Genomic DNA, 16277 nt, shown 5'->3' with positions numbered 1-16277 from the left:
AGCTCAGGAGATCACAGCTCGTGCGTACCACTCTCCAGCCCCCTCTCCCCAGCCCCACATCGTCCCAACTCCCTGCTTACCTGGGGCAGGTGACTCTGGACGGCCGGCTTGCCGCGAACACAAGTCTCACTGAGAGGTGCCTGAAGTGACTGGGCATATCAGAGTGAGACCACTGCATATATACACCACTTGGAGGGTGGAGCTGTTAGGGCCCCGCCCACGAGACTGTTGGCTCCTCCCCCGTGGAGGAAAGGCAGGGCCAGGCTACGGGTGTTAGAAGTTCGAAGATGCTGTTGGTGGGGAAGGGATCTCCTGTGATTCAATCAGACCAGGCGGAGCGGGCTGTGGTGTTTTATTTGTTTGTTTGTTTGTTTGTTTGTTTTTTAGAGCCGAAAGGCCTCGCATTTATTACTGAACGAACCTACCGGTGCAGAGGCATAGTCACAGAGAAAACTCATTTCCACGATAAGACAAGTCTATGGCCAGGTAGGAAGGATGTTTACAGAATGATAGAACACATGATCTTCACGCAGCTTCATTAAATATGTGTGCCAGTTAAGTGTGTCATCTCATGATGTGTGACGCCTTATAGACCCAGCTTTGTTCTTCTCCAGTGCCTCCTCTTGGAGTTGTACCTGATTTTATTACCAGTTTTCATCCGAATCCACTAGGGAGTGGGACGATTCTGCTTTTGTTTCTTGGCCAGGAATCGCTTGATTCTGAAAGTCTTGTGAGAAGACATGGCGAGAAGCAGTCAGCCATGCAGAGCAGGATGGCGGCGAAAAAGAGAAAGGGAAGCAGGCTGTATTAATACACATAATCTCCCTTGTGCCTTTGCAATCCTCCCTAATCCCATTTTTGCTGATGAGGAGACTGAAATCTGAAAGGCTAAACGAGGCCAAGTCATTCCCTCCCCGGAGATGTAATTCAGGTCCCGAGTGACATCCTCTCCTCGCAGTCTGTCCCATCCAGCACTATGCAGCACAAGGATTGTGGAGCGTTCTGCAGGCAGCAGGTTGCAGGTCTGCAGCTCCTAAGAACCCTCAGAGGCTGAGCCTGTGCCATGGACGCTCATGTTGCCCAAACTGCCTTTTTCATAAGTGGAGCCAAGGTGAGAAAGCCAGGCCCATTAGTTCCTCTGTCCGTAATTCCTTACGTTGTTGGAGCCAACAACCAACTCCTTCTTTTGCCGCACGCGCATGCCCTGTTCTGAGGCCCGCACCTCCACTCAGCACTTCCCACCCGGCGCCCAGCCCCACCATGTCTTTCACAGCTGCCTGGGGGAGTAAGTCCTGGAGGTCATGGGTCTTTGCTGGGTGGTGGGTGACTGGCCCTCACCTAAGGTCGATGCAATCTTAGGGCCTTCATCCACACAGTGACTGTGGTTCTCCGTAGTGGACCGTGAGGCAGAGGCAGGGAACGAAACTGCTCTGGGAATACAGGGTGCTGGAGGAAGCTCAGCCTGTGACCTGAAATAAATGACACGTGTCCTTGCTCTAACTAAACATGTTTCTTCATTTCACATAGCCCTCACAGTAATTATGGTTCCCAATTCAGAGATGGGAAAATTGAGGACCAAAGAGGTTAAGAGATGGAGAGGGGTTGCAGCCCAGGCAAGTCTTACTCAGAATCCAAAAGCACAGCTACCATGGATCCTGCCCCCCACCCCCACCCACAGGGGCAATGAAGAGCCCTTCCGGTGGAGCCCCCTGGAGGCATTTCCTTCCCAAGGAGCATAAGCCTGAGGTTACACATATACATATATATATATAAATGAGATGGGATGACCTTATATATATAATGTCATGGGTTTGCTTTTTTTTTTTTACAACTTAACTTGGGCTTATCCTTTTTATATTTATCTTTTTATGAAGATATAATTGGTATTTAACATTGTACTCATTTTACGTGTACAACGTAATGATTTGATATGTTTATATATTGCAAAGTGATTACCACAGTCAGTTTTAGTCAACATCCATCAGTACACATAGTTACAAATGTGTGTGTGTGAGATGAGAACTTTTAAGATTTACTGGTTTAGTAACTTTCAAACATACAATACAGTTAACTATAGTCATCGTACTATATAGTACATCCCAGGACTTGTTTATCTTATTACTGGAAGGTTGTACCTTTTGATCACATTTATCCACTTTGCCCACCCCTCCCACCTCTGGCAACTACCAGTCTGTTGTCTGTATCTAGGGGGGGGGGTTGTTTGTTTTTGTTTTGTTTTGTTTAGATTCTCACAAATAAGTGATATCATACAGTATTTGTCTTTGTCTGACATATTTCATTTTTAAGATTTTATTTATTTGACAGAGAGAGAAAGCACAGCAGGGGCAGGAGGGGCAGAGAGAGAGGGAGAAGCAGACTCCCTGCTGAGCAGGGAGCCCGATGCGGGGCTCAATCCCAGGACCCTAGGATCATCACCTGAGCCAAAGGCAGACACTTAACCTACTGAGCCACCCAGGTGAGCCCTGTCTGACATATTTCATTAAGTATAATGCCCTCAAAATCTATCCATGTTGTTGCAAATGGCAGGATTTCCTTCCCCCTTTTTTGGCTGAATATTTCATTATGTGTGTGTGTGTGTATTATGTAATATATGTCCATTTACCTGTTGATGGACACTTAGGTTGTTTCCATGTGTTGGCTATTGTAAATCATGTTACAATGAAAGTGGTAATGCAGATGTCTCCTCAAGATTGTGATTTCATTTCCTTCAAGTAAATAAATACCCAGAAGTATAATTACTAGATCACATGGTTATTTTTAATTTGGGGAGGAACCTCCATACTGTTTTCCATGGTGGCTGCAGCAATTTACATTCCCACCAACAGTGCACATGGTTCTCTTTACTCCACATCCTCACCAAAACTTGTTATCTCTTGTCTTTTTGATAACCATTCTACTAATAGGTGTGAGGTGATACCTCACTGTGCCTTGTTTGGTTTTTTTGAAAAGATTTATTTATTTAGGGACGCATGGGTGGCTCAGTTGGTTAAGGGTCTGCCTTCGGCTCAGGTCATGATCCCAGGGTCATGATCCCTGGGATCGAGCCCTGCATTGGGCTCCCTGCTCAGCAGGGAGCCTGCTTCTCCCTCTGCCTGACACTCTCCCTGCTTGTGCTGGCACTCTCTCTCTCTCTCTCTTTCTCTCTCTCTCTGACAAATAAATAAAATCTTAAAAAAGATTTATTTATTTGAGAGAGAGTAGGGAGGGGAGGAAGGGGGGAGAGGGAGAAAAAGTCTTAAGCAGACTCTGTGCTGGGTGTGGAGTCTGTCTCGGGGCTCAGTCTCACCACCCTGAGATCGCGACCTGAGCAGAAACCAAGAGTCAGACACTTAACCGACTGAGCTTCCCAGGTGTACAAATCTCATCGTGGTTTCGAATTGCATTTCCCTGATGATTATTGATGTTGAGCATTTTTTCATGTACCTGTTGGCCATTTGGATATCTTCTTTGAAACATGTCTATTCAGTTCCTCTGCCCATTTTTTAAATCAGATTGAGTTGTGTGACTTCATTATATATTTTAGATATTAACCTCTTATCAGATATATGATTTGCAAATGTTTTTTCCCATTCAGTAGGTTGCTTTTCATTTTGTTGATGATTTCCTTTGCTATACAGAAGCTTTTTTTAGTTTGATATAGTCCCACTTGTTTATTTTTGCTTTTGTTTTATCTTTTTTAAAGTATTAAATATTATACATGCTTATTTATGGCACTCATGCATAGTTGGCACAGCCAAAAACTGTTTCACTGAAATTTTCTAAATTACGACGAATTTTGCACACCAATAGAGTATTCAAAACTATAAGCAAGAATGGAAAACCAACAATTTTAGGTTTTATGGAAACCAAGTTGTTATTTGTCATTAAAACAGAAGTCTTGGGTGCCTGGGTGGCTCAGTCAGTTAAGTGTCAGCCTTTGGCTCAGGTCATGATCCCCGGGTTCTGGGATCAAGCCCCACCTAGGGCTCCCTGATCAGCCGGGAGCCTGCTTCTCCCTCTCCTTCTGCACCCCCTCCCTGCTCATACTCTCTCTCACTCTCTCTAGAATAAGTAAATAAAATGTTAAAAAAAAAATTTTAAAAACCAGAAATCTCAACATGAACACAGAAGAAATAAGAAGGCATATGGCATGTTGTTTTCAAGATCTAGCAATGCACAGATAGTATATATGCCACAGTGTTAATTCCTAATATCCTACCTGTCCTTTACAATTGTCTTTGAAAAGAAAGTATTTCCCATGTTAAAGGAAAGATGGATATTTTTCATTTTGTCTTTTTTATTTAAGATTTTATTTATTTATTTGTCAGAGGGAGGGAAAGAGAGAGCACAAGCAGGGGGAGTGGCAGGCAGAGGGAGAAGCAGGCTCCCTGCTGAACAAGGAGCCCAATGATGCTGGGCTTGATCCCAGGACACTGGGATCACGACCTGAGCCGAAAGCAGACACTTAACTGACTGAGCCACCCGGGCATCCCAATATTTTTCATTTTTGGATGATTTCCACCCACAGAAATGTTACAAGAGGAGTCTAGTGACCATAATATACTCTTCATTTAGATGGGCCTGCTTTTATTTTGCCCCATTTCTTTATCGCTCTGTTTATACAGAGCTTTATTTTTCTTTTGTAAACCATTGGAGAGGATAAATGCTTTAATAGATTATGCCCTAAGAATAAGGTGTGCTCTTGTTTAACCACAATGCAGTTACCATGTGAGAAATTCAGCACTGATACAATCTGTTATATTATAATTGAATATAGAGTTCCTAGTCACATTTCCTGAGTTATCCCAATAATGCTCTGTATAAATTTGTTTTTCCTGATCCAGGACCCAATATAGGATCACAAATTGTATTTAGTTGCCTTGTCTTTTTATTCTCTTTTAATTGGGAAGAGTTCTTCAGCCTTTCTTTATCTTTCATAATATTGACATTTTTGAAGAATTCAAGCTACTTATTTTGCAAACTGTCCCACAATTGGAACTATCTAATGAATTCTTCTTTAGATCCAGGTTAAGCATTTTAGGCAGGAATACTATTTCCATATGTGATGTCAGGTCCTCCTCAGTGCATCATATGGAGTTTACCTATTACTCCCAAGAATTATGTTTTTATAAGGGTTCATTTTTTTTTCTCACACAGTAAATATATTCTCCTTTGGATAAATAAGATCTACACTGGAGATGGGAGGTGGCAGTGATTGGTAGAAGTGATGATTTTACTGTTTCTTTGTTGTAATGACAGCTGAGAGCTGAGTCAACCCTTGAAGTAAAGAGGAGGGAATGTTGGACTAATAAGCCACACCAGGGAGACAAAATCAGTTAGCAAGGTGTGCAATGTACCATGATTTTGGTGTATAAGGTTTGTATATTCCATAATTAACTAATTACCTAACAAATACAAATAGGGGTTCCTGGCTAGCTCAGTTGGTAGAGCATGTGAGTCTTGATCTCGGGGTCATGAATTCTAGCCCCACATTGGCCATAGAGATCATTTGAAATAAAAACAAATATCACAAATATTCATTGAGCAATTATTAGTAACCAGGCACCATCATAGGAGCTGGAAATACAAGATTGAAGAACAGCAATTCCCCACTGCCTTGGTTCTAACCACTCACACTCTGTCCTGCCTCAGGGTCTTTGAAAATATTTTCCCTCAAATGTGAAAAAAAATTTCACTTGATTTACCACCAACTTCCTCTGCCACATCAGAATACTATTCATCTCCACGTCTCAGTGGTGGACTCTCCATGTGACTAATAGCAAATGCAGAAATCCTTGGAAGCATGTTTGAATTCTCTAATTCCTTAACCCCAACCAATCAAGGCAACAGCAAGTCCCATGGGCATTAGCTTTAAACTGTGTCACAGCCTTCCCACCTCCCTTGCTTAGGGCCCCTGTTTTATGCCCTCCTCCTCACTCCCCCCAACTTTAAAACCACAGAATTTTAATGGGGGAATGTCCCTGTTCATGAGTCCTGGCAAGCAGAAAACTCGTGTAGAGTCACAGTTGATTCTTGTCAATTTCAAGGCCAAGAACAGAGTGAATAAGCAAAGAAAAGTAAATAAACAAAGACTAGTATTCAAGTGACTTTGCTGCCAGATCACTTATGAAATCATTGAAAAAGTGTCAACTGAAGAGTCTTTTAATTCTTATTTTACTTTAAAAGAAGTATCTCTGATGTGGGTGAAGTTATTGAATAACTGCTGTCAAATTGAGCCAAAGCTATTAGCAATGTCTATGTCAATCTATTTACAAGTTCTAATTGGAGAGTTTTAATTCTAGCAAATTCTAGCACTTATTATTAATGTGAATTTCACTAATGTCTAATTAGATTCAAGAATTGTGGCAAATGATAGCTTTTCACCTCATATTAATGTATTCTTTCCAGCCACCTTGCAGATAAGTGGGGCCTTGCAATTAATTTTAGAAAATGGAATAACTGAAAATGTGTGTCACTTCCTGCTGTTGGTTTTTCAGCCTCAGTGTGCCATTTTAATGCTCTTTTTTTAGTTGCAGTGACCCAGTGCTGACAGCACATGCGTGATGGAGTTAGATTACTGGGTGGAGTACTGGAGCAGTGCCCTGCTGACCCTCACTGCACTTTACATAAAAAAGTACTAGATTTTGTCTTGCTAAGCAGCTGACAACCACTACAGGCTGTCCTGATTGATGTATGGGTTCCTCCTACTTCAATGAAAGAGGTTCCCCAGAACTCTGAGCATCTTTCTCACATTGTAGACAAAAATTACAGATATACAAAATGAAATTTTTCCATGAAGATTTCATTTATTTTAGACAGAGGGAGCATGAGTGGGGTTGGGGGATTGCCAAGGGACAAGCAGGACAAGCAGATGCCATGCTGAGCACAGAGCCAGAACGTGGGGGGGGGGGTGGCCTCGATCCCATGACCCAAGATCACTGCCCAAGCCTCAGTCAAGAGTCCCACGCCCAACAGACTGAGTCACCCAGGCACCCCACAAAATAAAACTCTTTATTACCAAGATTTGTAAACAATACACATAAAGGTCTCCAAATATAAGTATTTTCTAAAATGAAAGTTTAACATAATGTACTACAACACAAGCATGTGGTGTTTTGAGGTTATATATGAACATGGTTTTCAAACCTGCAAGACAAAAGCAAAACAAATAGAAATCTGTAAATACCTTGTATAAACAAAGACAAAATGAAAAATCGACTGTGGTCCTTTTTGTACCTTAGAGTATTATAAATTTGCTTAGGCTGTAATCCTGGCCACTGGTTAATAAAGTAGGGTCTATACACACCAGTTTCTGCAAAAGTGCCCTAAAACTTTCTGGCATTAAATGGGTTTCTCCAAAAAAAAAATGAAATAAAATGAAATGAAATGAAATAAAATAAAATGGCTTTTCCAAGTATAACAATTTGGAAAGTAAAGGACCATTTTCTTCAATATATTGTAAAGCATGGAATTTATAATTGATTTAATCAACTGGTGAATTTCTAGAAATGGAGAATACATAGGAAAATTATAAATGTTGGAAGTGCATTTACAAAAATTTGAAGAGAAAATGTAAGAAAAAACTTGTAATTTAAAAAAAAACACTTTTTTTAATTAAGTAAACTCTACCCCCAACATGTGCCTTGAACTCCCACCCCTGAGATCAAGTCACATGTTCTACTGACTGAGCCAGCCAGGCACCCCGAGACCCGTAATTTTTATATATTTTACTTTGAAACTACAAAAGCACTTTGCATTTGTTTCCCACACCATTTCTGTGAAGTAGTCCCGCTAAGTAATAAGTTGTAGTTAGTGAAAGAGAGGCACCATCTCTCCATGAAAGATGACTATCTTCTAGGTGTTAACACAACACACTGCACTATCTTTGCAATTTCCTGTGAATACAGAATCACTTTAAAAAAGGTGAAAACCACACACAACCAAAGCCCAAATTACCAGAATTCTTGACATCATATCATCCCAACAATTAGTAATTATATAATTAATATTCCAAGTGGCATGCGTGAATAACAGAGAGAAAAATACCACCCTACAAAGGTCCCTAGGTGGTTCTTTACGAGTTACTATATTGTAAGGTCTAAAGTAGGTCCAATATAGAAATAAGCCCTAAATTAAAAAGAAAAAAAAAAGAAAGAAAGAAGTCCTAAGGTTTTTTCTAAATGTATCAGTCTAAGTATAGATATGAGACCTGTTATTCAAATTAAACCTTCCCCAACTCATAGTCCAGGAAAATGTCAAATGGAATTTATTGGACCAGACAGAACTGATTTGCTATCATCCATCTTTTGGGGATGGGGAAGTCATTGCATTTCTAGGAAAAGATTCCTTACAGACAGCTACGGCCCATTGACCATTGCCTCTTACTTCCACCTGCCAATAATATCTGCCAGAAACAACTCTCTGAAAACTCAGGACTGCTGGAAAAAAAGTAAGGTTGCTGAGATTGTAAGAAAAGTTTGTTTTCACCTCTCCTAATGTTGCACTTTTTCTATCTTCTGAGATAATAAGACTGGGGTGAGCAGTTTCAATATCTAGTGTCAAACTGACCTTCAATAGATTATTTTCTGTAGGTTAAAATATTGTTCAGGAGAACCAATATATTTTTTCTTGAATTTTTTAAAAGATTTTATTTATTTGACAGAGAGAGCACCAGCAGGGAGAGCAGCAGACAGAGGGAGAGGGACAAGCAGGCTCTCCGCTGAGCAGGGAGCCCGATGCACGGCTTGATCCCAGGACCCGGGGATCATGACCTGAGTCGAAGGCAGCCGCTTAACGACTGAGCCACCCAGGTGCCCATTTTTTCTTGAATTTATATGAAAAGAAGTCTGGAGTGTTTAGGTTTTTGTACCTGTTATAGTTACTTACTTTCTTTCTTTTATTTTTTTTTTAAGATTTTATTTATTTATTTGACAGAGAGAGACAAGCGAGAGAGGGAACACAAGCAGGGGGAGTGGGAGAGGGAGAAACAGGCTTCCCACTGAGCAGGCAGCCCGACATGGGGCTCCATCCCAGAACCCTGGGATCATGACCTGAGCCAAAGGCAAAAGCTTAACGACTGAGCTACCCAGGTGCCCCTACTTTCTTTTTGGGGGGGATTATTTATTTATTTGAGAAGAAAGGGAGAAAGCATGAGAGAGGGGAGGGGGAAAGGAATGGGAGGGGTGGAGGGAGAGGGAGAAGCAGACTCATAGTTGAGCAGGGAGCCTGAAGCAGGACTCAATCCCAGGACCCTGGGATCATGACCTGAGTGGGAGGCAGACGCGACCGACTGAGCCACCCAGGCACCCCAATTATAGATACTTTCAATACTTGTGACCAACTCCTGTTCTGACTACACACCTTTCTGCTATTTCAAACAGGAACGTTTTTAGTGAGCTCACACACTCTGAGAATTTTACTTGGTTCTCCTTCAGTTTCTCCTGAATGGCTTTCTCTTCAATCTGTAATTTGAAAAGAATTCCTTTCTCTTTAAGAAAACTTTTTTTAAATTTTTTAGCCTAAGAAAACTCAAATTATTTAAAGTCAGAATGTTATTTCCCCCTTTGAATTTTTACCTTCATTTGAAATTCAGATAATTTCGAGATTAACCCCCCTCTCAGCGTCTTCAACCCGCTTCTGCAGGGGCTCGGTGTAGCTTCGGAGCTGCTTCCCGTGGCCGGCTGCAGCTTGCTCCACGGGCGTCAGGGGGTGGCCCCGGTGGCCGCAGGACACCTTGCACTGCGGACACAGCAGCTCCAGGTCCTTCTCACGGACCAGGGCCAGAGCCTGACTGTGCCGCTCGCACGGGGCTTTCTCCTCCCGCAGCCTCCTCCTTGCTCCTCCCGGCGGGAAGCCACGCCACAAGAGCAGTCATGTGACCTAACTGCATGGCCCTCTTTTTTTTTTTTAAAGATTTTATTTTTTATCTGAGAGAGTGAGAATGAGAGAGAGAGCGTACATGAGAGGGGGGAGGGTCAGAGGGAGAAGCAGACGCCCCGCCGAGCAGGGAGCCCGATGCGGGACTCGATCCCGGGACTCCAGGATCATGACCTGAGCCAAGGGCAGTCGCTTAACCAACTGAGCCACCCAGGCGCCCCTGCATGTCCCTCTTGAGGTTCCTGTCGGGACGGTGGTGGAGGCCCACGGGACAGGGGAGGATGTCCTGTGGGTCTTCCCGGCACTGGTGGATGCAGGAGCCGCAGAAGCTGTGCCCACAGTCCGTGGTCACTGGGTCTCTCAGGGAATCCAGGCAGACGGGGCAGCGGGCCTCGGCTTGGAGCTCAGCCGGGGAGGTTGCAAAGGGCACTGTGTACTCAGGGTTTCTGGGTGAGGAGACTCCCTTTAGTAAGTGTGATCCAAGTGGAACTAGGAAAGGTGAGAAACTGATGTCTCCTCAGTGTTCACTTTCCTGAAGAAAGCCTGAAGTCTTCTAGGGTCCCAGGAAGCCAGAACCCCACAAGCCTGTTTCTGCTTCCCTTCCTTCAGCTCTAGAAGAAGCTGCCAGGAGGAGGCAACCACGGATCCCCTAGCTCCGGATCACCTTGACTCAAATTCATCTTGGCTTCTCAGTCCTCTTTGTCAGGAGAGAGACACAGCTTCAAGAAGTGATGGAATTTGGGGTTGGGAGGATGGGTTAGCCTGGTGATGGGTATTAAAGAGGGCATGTACTGCATGGAGCACTGGGTGTTATACACAAACAATGAATCATGGAACACTTCATCTAAGACTAATGATGTAATGTATGGGGATTAACATAACATAATAAAAAAAAAAAAGAAGTGATGGAATTTGATTGCAGTACACTGAGCTCCACAGAGATGGCGCCAGGGCAAGTGAGAGCCAGGCGGGCACTGGTGACTCTGCCTCTCTGAGGAAAACAATTAAACGCAGGCAGAGGAGGTCCTAAGAAGCCGAGAGGCAACAGGTCATCCTATGCATTCCTTTGTGCAAACTTGCGGAGAGGAGCACAAGAACAAGCACCTGGGTGCTTCTGTCCACCTCTCGGAGTTCTCGGAGAAGTGCTTGGAGAGGTGGAAGACCACGTCTGCCAAAGAGAAAAAGGAAAATTTGAAGACGTGGCAAAGGCAGACAAGGGCCATTATGAAAGAGAAATGAAAACTTATATGCCCCCTACAGGGGAAACAAAAAAGAAGTTCGAGAATCCCAATGCACCCAAGAGGCCTCCTTCCGCCTTTTCCTTGTTTTGTTCTGAGTATCGGCCAAAAGTCAAAGGAGAACATCCGGGCCTATCCATTGGTGATGTTGCAAAGAAACTGGGAGAGACATGGAACAGCACTACTGCAGATGACCAGCAGCCTTACGAAAATAAGGCCACTCAGCTGAGGGAAAAAATGAGAAGGATATCGCTACACACCGCGCTCAAGGGAAGTCTGAGGCGGAAAAAAGGGAGTCATCCAGACTGAAAAAAACAAGACAAAGAAGGAAGACCAGGGAGACGAGAAAGACAAAGAGAAGGAGGAGGAAGACGAAGATGATGATGATGAATAAGTTGGTTCTCGAGCAGTTTTTTTTCTTGTCTATCAAGCATTTAACCCCCCTGTACACAACTCACTCCTTTTAAAGAAAAAAATTGAAATGTAAGGCTGTGTAAGATTTGTTTTTAAACTGTACAGTGTCGGGGTGCCTGGGTGGCTCAGTCGTTAAGTGTCTGCCTTCGGCTCAGGTCATGGTCCCAGGGTCCTGGGATTGAGCCCCACATCTGGCTCCCTGCTCGGCGGGAAGCCTGCTTCTCCCTCTCCCACTCCCCCTGCTTGTGTTCCTGCTCTCGCTATCTCTCTCTCTGTCAAATAAATAAATAAAATCTTTAAATAAATAAATAAATAAATAAAATAAACCGTACAGTGTCTTTTTTTTTGTATAGTTAACACACTACCTCATGTGTCTTTAGATAGCCCTGTCCTGGTGTCTATTTTCAACAGCCACTAACTTTGCCTGGTGCAGTGGGGGGAGTAGTAAATCCTGAATGCTTCGAAGTAAATACAATTTTTTAATTAAAAAAAAAAGAAATGCAGTAGGAAATATAGAAATGTATTGATATTATTTGCATTTTGTTTCAAGCAAATACATGGTACAATCAAACAAACAGTAACAATAAGAAAAGTAACAGCCACAACTAAAAACAACTCAAATGGCCAACAAATGGGTGAATGGATCAAAAAATTGTGGTATACCCTCAAAATGGAATAGTATTCAGCAATAAAAAGGAATGAACTATTAATTGTGACACACAGAAGATCTCTAATTATGCTGAGTGAGACCTTCCCACCAGACACACCTTCCTCTTCACTCCAAAAAAGTATATATTGTATTATTTTATATAAATTCTAGAAAATGCAAGCTAATCTATAGTAACAGTACAAGTGAGTGGTTGTTTGGGGATGGGGTGGGGTGGTTTTATAGTGTAGAGAAGGATTGTAAAGGAGCATTAAGAAAATATTTAACATTGATTTGTGGATATATAGTCACTCTCTTGAATGTAGTGATGGATTCATGGATGCATACATGTCAAAATTTACCAAATTTTACCCTACAAAAACCTATAGTTACTTTTATGTCAATTATCCCTCAAACAGCTATTTTTGGTAAAAGATAAAACTCTTTCCTATTATGTATACATATTCGATCTTCAGTCAACTAACGTCCTGGCTGTTCCATGAGCTACCTCAGAAGGTGGCCTGTCATCTATGTCACCAGTCAACACTGCTTATGACAAAAATGACCTCTGATTGGTAAATTGCATTGGGACTGGGAGGAACTAAAAATACACTACAAATACCTGGTGGGAATACTGTAGCTTTGGCTTTGTTGAGTATGGCGATCTTGTAACTAGGTATGTCCTCTGAAAGGACCACAGAAACTATACATGAGGCTTTTCAACCAGGGTGATTCTCCCACCTCCCCAGTTGTGGATCTGGTCCCACTAATCCTGATTTGTCACCTGGCTGTGGGCAGGAGGGATGAGGAATCCCACTGAAGAAAAGTATTTCACACTGACCTGCTGACGAGCTTTGGTTCATGTTCCATATACTTCTGATCTGATAATGAATATGGCCTGCAATAGTCTTGTGAATCAGAATGCTTTGTTACTCAAAATTCCCTGGTACAGGGGACCTGGGTGGTGCAGTCAGTTAAGTGGCTGCCTTTGGCTCAGGTCATGATCCCAAGGTCCTGGGATCGAGCCCCACGTTGGGCTCCCTGCTCAGCGGGGAGCCTGCTTCTCCCCCTCCCTCTGCCTCCTTCCCCCTTCCACCCTGCTCGTGCTCTCTCAAATAAATATATAATCTTTAAAAGATTAAAAAAAATTACCTGGGCAACAAGAAAAGCATGCAAATATGAACACTGATATGTGATTAAAATAAAGAATTAATTAATTTTGTATGTGTGTGATGATGATGATGATAATATAATTTTTTTAAAAAGACAGTCCCTATCTTTTAAAGATAAAGCTCAAATATATACACGTGAAGTGACAGATGGGGAATGTTGTCTGGAATTTGCTTCAATATAATTAGAAGGAAAAGGAGGACAGAGGGTGGGATATAGATGACAGAAGATGACCAAGGAGTTGGCAATTATTGAAGCTAAATAATGGGTACATGGCAGTTCATTTACTAATCCATCTATTTTTGAATATGTTTGAAATTTTTTGTTCTAACTCTTCCATTGAATATGTGGACCAAATACACAAAACTACTGATGGAAGTCACTGGAGAGCAAACAAGCCTGTCAGGACCTGAGAGGCCAAAATCCTAGAGCAAAGGTAACCCATATTGGCCTCTTTTTGTATCTCTCAAGGAATGAGGGCATTGTCTGCACGGGGAGAAGGTTTCTATTTTTATATATAATGTATGTACACAGTATGTAAAACATTCTCATTGGGGCATCCCCTCCCTATTCACTCACTCCCTTCGGTTATTCCCTCTCCTCTTGTATCAGTTTTTGTCTCTGTTACATCATCCTATCAGCATACAAATGTGGGGTCATTGCTCCCATCCCCAAAGGAAATCCTCTCTAGATTTCACTCCTCCCAGTCCCATCTAATTCCTCTGGTTTTTTGACAAAAAAACTCCTTGCGTGGGGCACCTGGGTGGCTCAATTAAGTGTCGGACTCTTAACCTCAGCTCAGGTCTTGATCTCATGGTCATGAGTTTGAGCCCTGTGTTGGGCTCCACGCCCAGCATGGAGCCTACTTGAAGAAAAAAAACAACTTGTGAAAGTTTTCTCTATTTTCCATTTCTCTCTTGAATCCATTAAAAAGCATGTTTACCCAGTGCCAATTCCATGAAGACCCCTTTTTAAAAATTGACCAATGATATCTACTTGGCTCAAATCAATAGTCATTTTCTGTCCTGAACACACTTGATCCATCAGCAGCATTTGACATAGCTGGTGACTCTCTTCCTGAAACTCTTTCTTGTCCTGGTTTTCAGACCACCAACTCTCTTTCCTTTCTGGCCATTTCTTGGAGTCTTTTGCTAGAAGCACCTAATGACTACCTCTCAAGTACACCATGAGGGTCGCCAGATTTAGCAAACAAAAATGCAGGACAAACTGTTACATTTGAAATATTGCATGGGATATCCTTATCCTAAAAAGTCATTTGTTATTTCACCTCTAGCTTGGATCTCTTCCCTAACTTTCTTTTTTTTTTTTTTTTAAGATTTTATTTATTTGTTTGACAGAGAGACACAGCGAGAGAGGGAACACAAGCAGGGGCAGAGAGAGAGGCAGAAGCAGGCTTCCTGCAGAGCAGGGAGCCCGATGCAGGGCTCCATCCCAGGACCCTGGGATCATGACCTGAGCTGAAGGCAGACGCTTAACCAACTGAGCCACCCAGGCGCCCCTCTTCCCTAACTTTCGATACATGTATCAACCATTCCTTGACTTCTCCACTCCTGCATCAAATAGGCATGGCCACCTTAAATCTGTTCAACAGAGCTCCTGCTATTCCTATGCAACCCACCTCCTGCTGCAGCCTTCCTTTCTGTTAATGCTTCCTCCATTTTAGCAGTTACTCAAGCTAAACATATTCATGCTATCTGTGATCCTTCTTTTATGTCCCAGGATCACCAAGTCCTGTAGCCTTTCTTGCCAAAATGGACCCAGAAATCGATCACTTCTTATCCCTCCCACAACCACCCGCCTGCTCTGAGCCACCATCATCATTTCTGGCCCCAATTACTGAAGTAACTTCTAACAGTTCCCCTGAATCTTCCATTTTTCTTTTTTTTTTTTTTAAGATTTTTTATTTATTTACTTGAGAGAGAGAGCACAAGCAGGGGCAGAGACAGAGGCAGAGAGAGAAGCAGACTCCCCGCTGAGCAGCAACCTGACCCAGGGCTCCGTCCCAGGACTCTGGGATCATGACTTGAGCTGAAGGCAGACTCTTAACTGACTGAGCCACCCAGGCACCCCTTCCATTTTTCTATTTTCCATCTATTTTCAACACAGTAACTGATGTTCCTGGTAAACTATGAATGGATCATGTCATCCCTCTGCTCCAAACCTTCCAGTGGTTTTCCACTTGACTCAGGAAAGTTGACCTATGGGACCCTCCGCATTTTTGTCTTCACCTCCTAAATTCTCTATCTCTGGTTCTCTCTGCTCCAGCATTCTGGCCTCCTTGCCATTCCCTGAACACTTTCCATGCATTCTTATTAAATACTTAATTCACTGAGTACTTAATTCACTAAGTATTTGATTAATTCACTCCTATATGCTCCTACTTAGGAGACAAAATGACTTAGGAAGTAGTACTATTATTGCCTCAGTTGTATAGAAGAGAAAACAAGGGCGCCTGGTGGCTCAGTTGGTTAAGCGACTGCCTTCGGCTCAGGTCATGATCCTGGAGTCCCGGGATCGAGTCCCACATTGGGCTCCCTGCTCGGCAGGGAGCCTGCTTCTCCCTCTGACCCTTCCCCCTCTCATGTGCTCTCTGTCTCTCTCATTCTCTCTGTCTCAAATAAATAAATAAAATCTTAAAAAAAAAAATCTTTAAAAAATAAATAAATAAATAAAATAAAATAAAATAAAATAAAAAAGAAGAGAAAACAAGATTCTAGGTGGTTATAATTTGTCCAGGGTCTCACAACATGATTGAAATACTGTAAAATAATAAAAAGGATGTTTACATAATAATGTATTTGTATCTACAGCTATCTTCAGGTATAATATTTAGCAACAAGGAAAAGAGCCCAAAGTGGGGGGAGTCACCACTCAGGAGCAGCTCACACTACCACCATCCCCCCGCCCATATC

General features: G+C 42.6%; 2 pseudogenes; one reads left to right on the top strand and one right to left on the bottom strand.

The window, feature by feature from the left end:
• Positions 1–318: 318 nt before the first annotated feature.
• LOC118022416 lies at positions 319–786 on the bottom strand (annotated as a pseudogene).
• A 9371-nt stretch (positions 787–10157) lies between these two features.
• Positions 10158–11601, top strand: LOC118022522 (annotated as a pseudogene).
• Positions 11602–16277: the final 4676 nt, after the last annotated feature.

This window comes from Mirounga leonina, unplaced genomic scaffold (assembly GCF_011800145.1).
Source record: "Mirounga leonina isolate KUSES-001 unplaced genomic scaffold, KU_Mleo_1.0 Mir_176, whole genome shotgun sequence".
In the NCBI taxonomy this organism is placed as follows: Eukaryota; Metazoa; Chordata; class Mammalia; order Carnivora; family Phocidae; genus Mirounga; species Mirounga leonina.
Note: the sequence above shows the minus strand (reverse complement) of the source record. Positions and strands in the feature narration are given on the sequence as shown.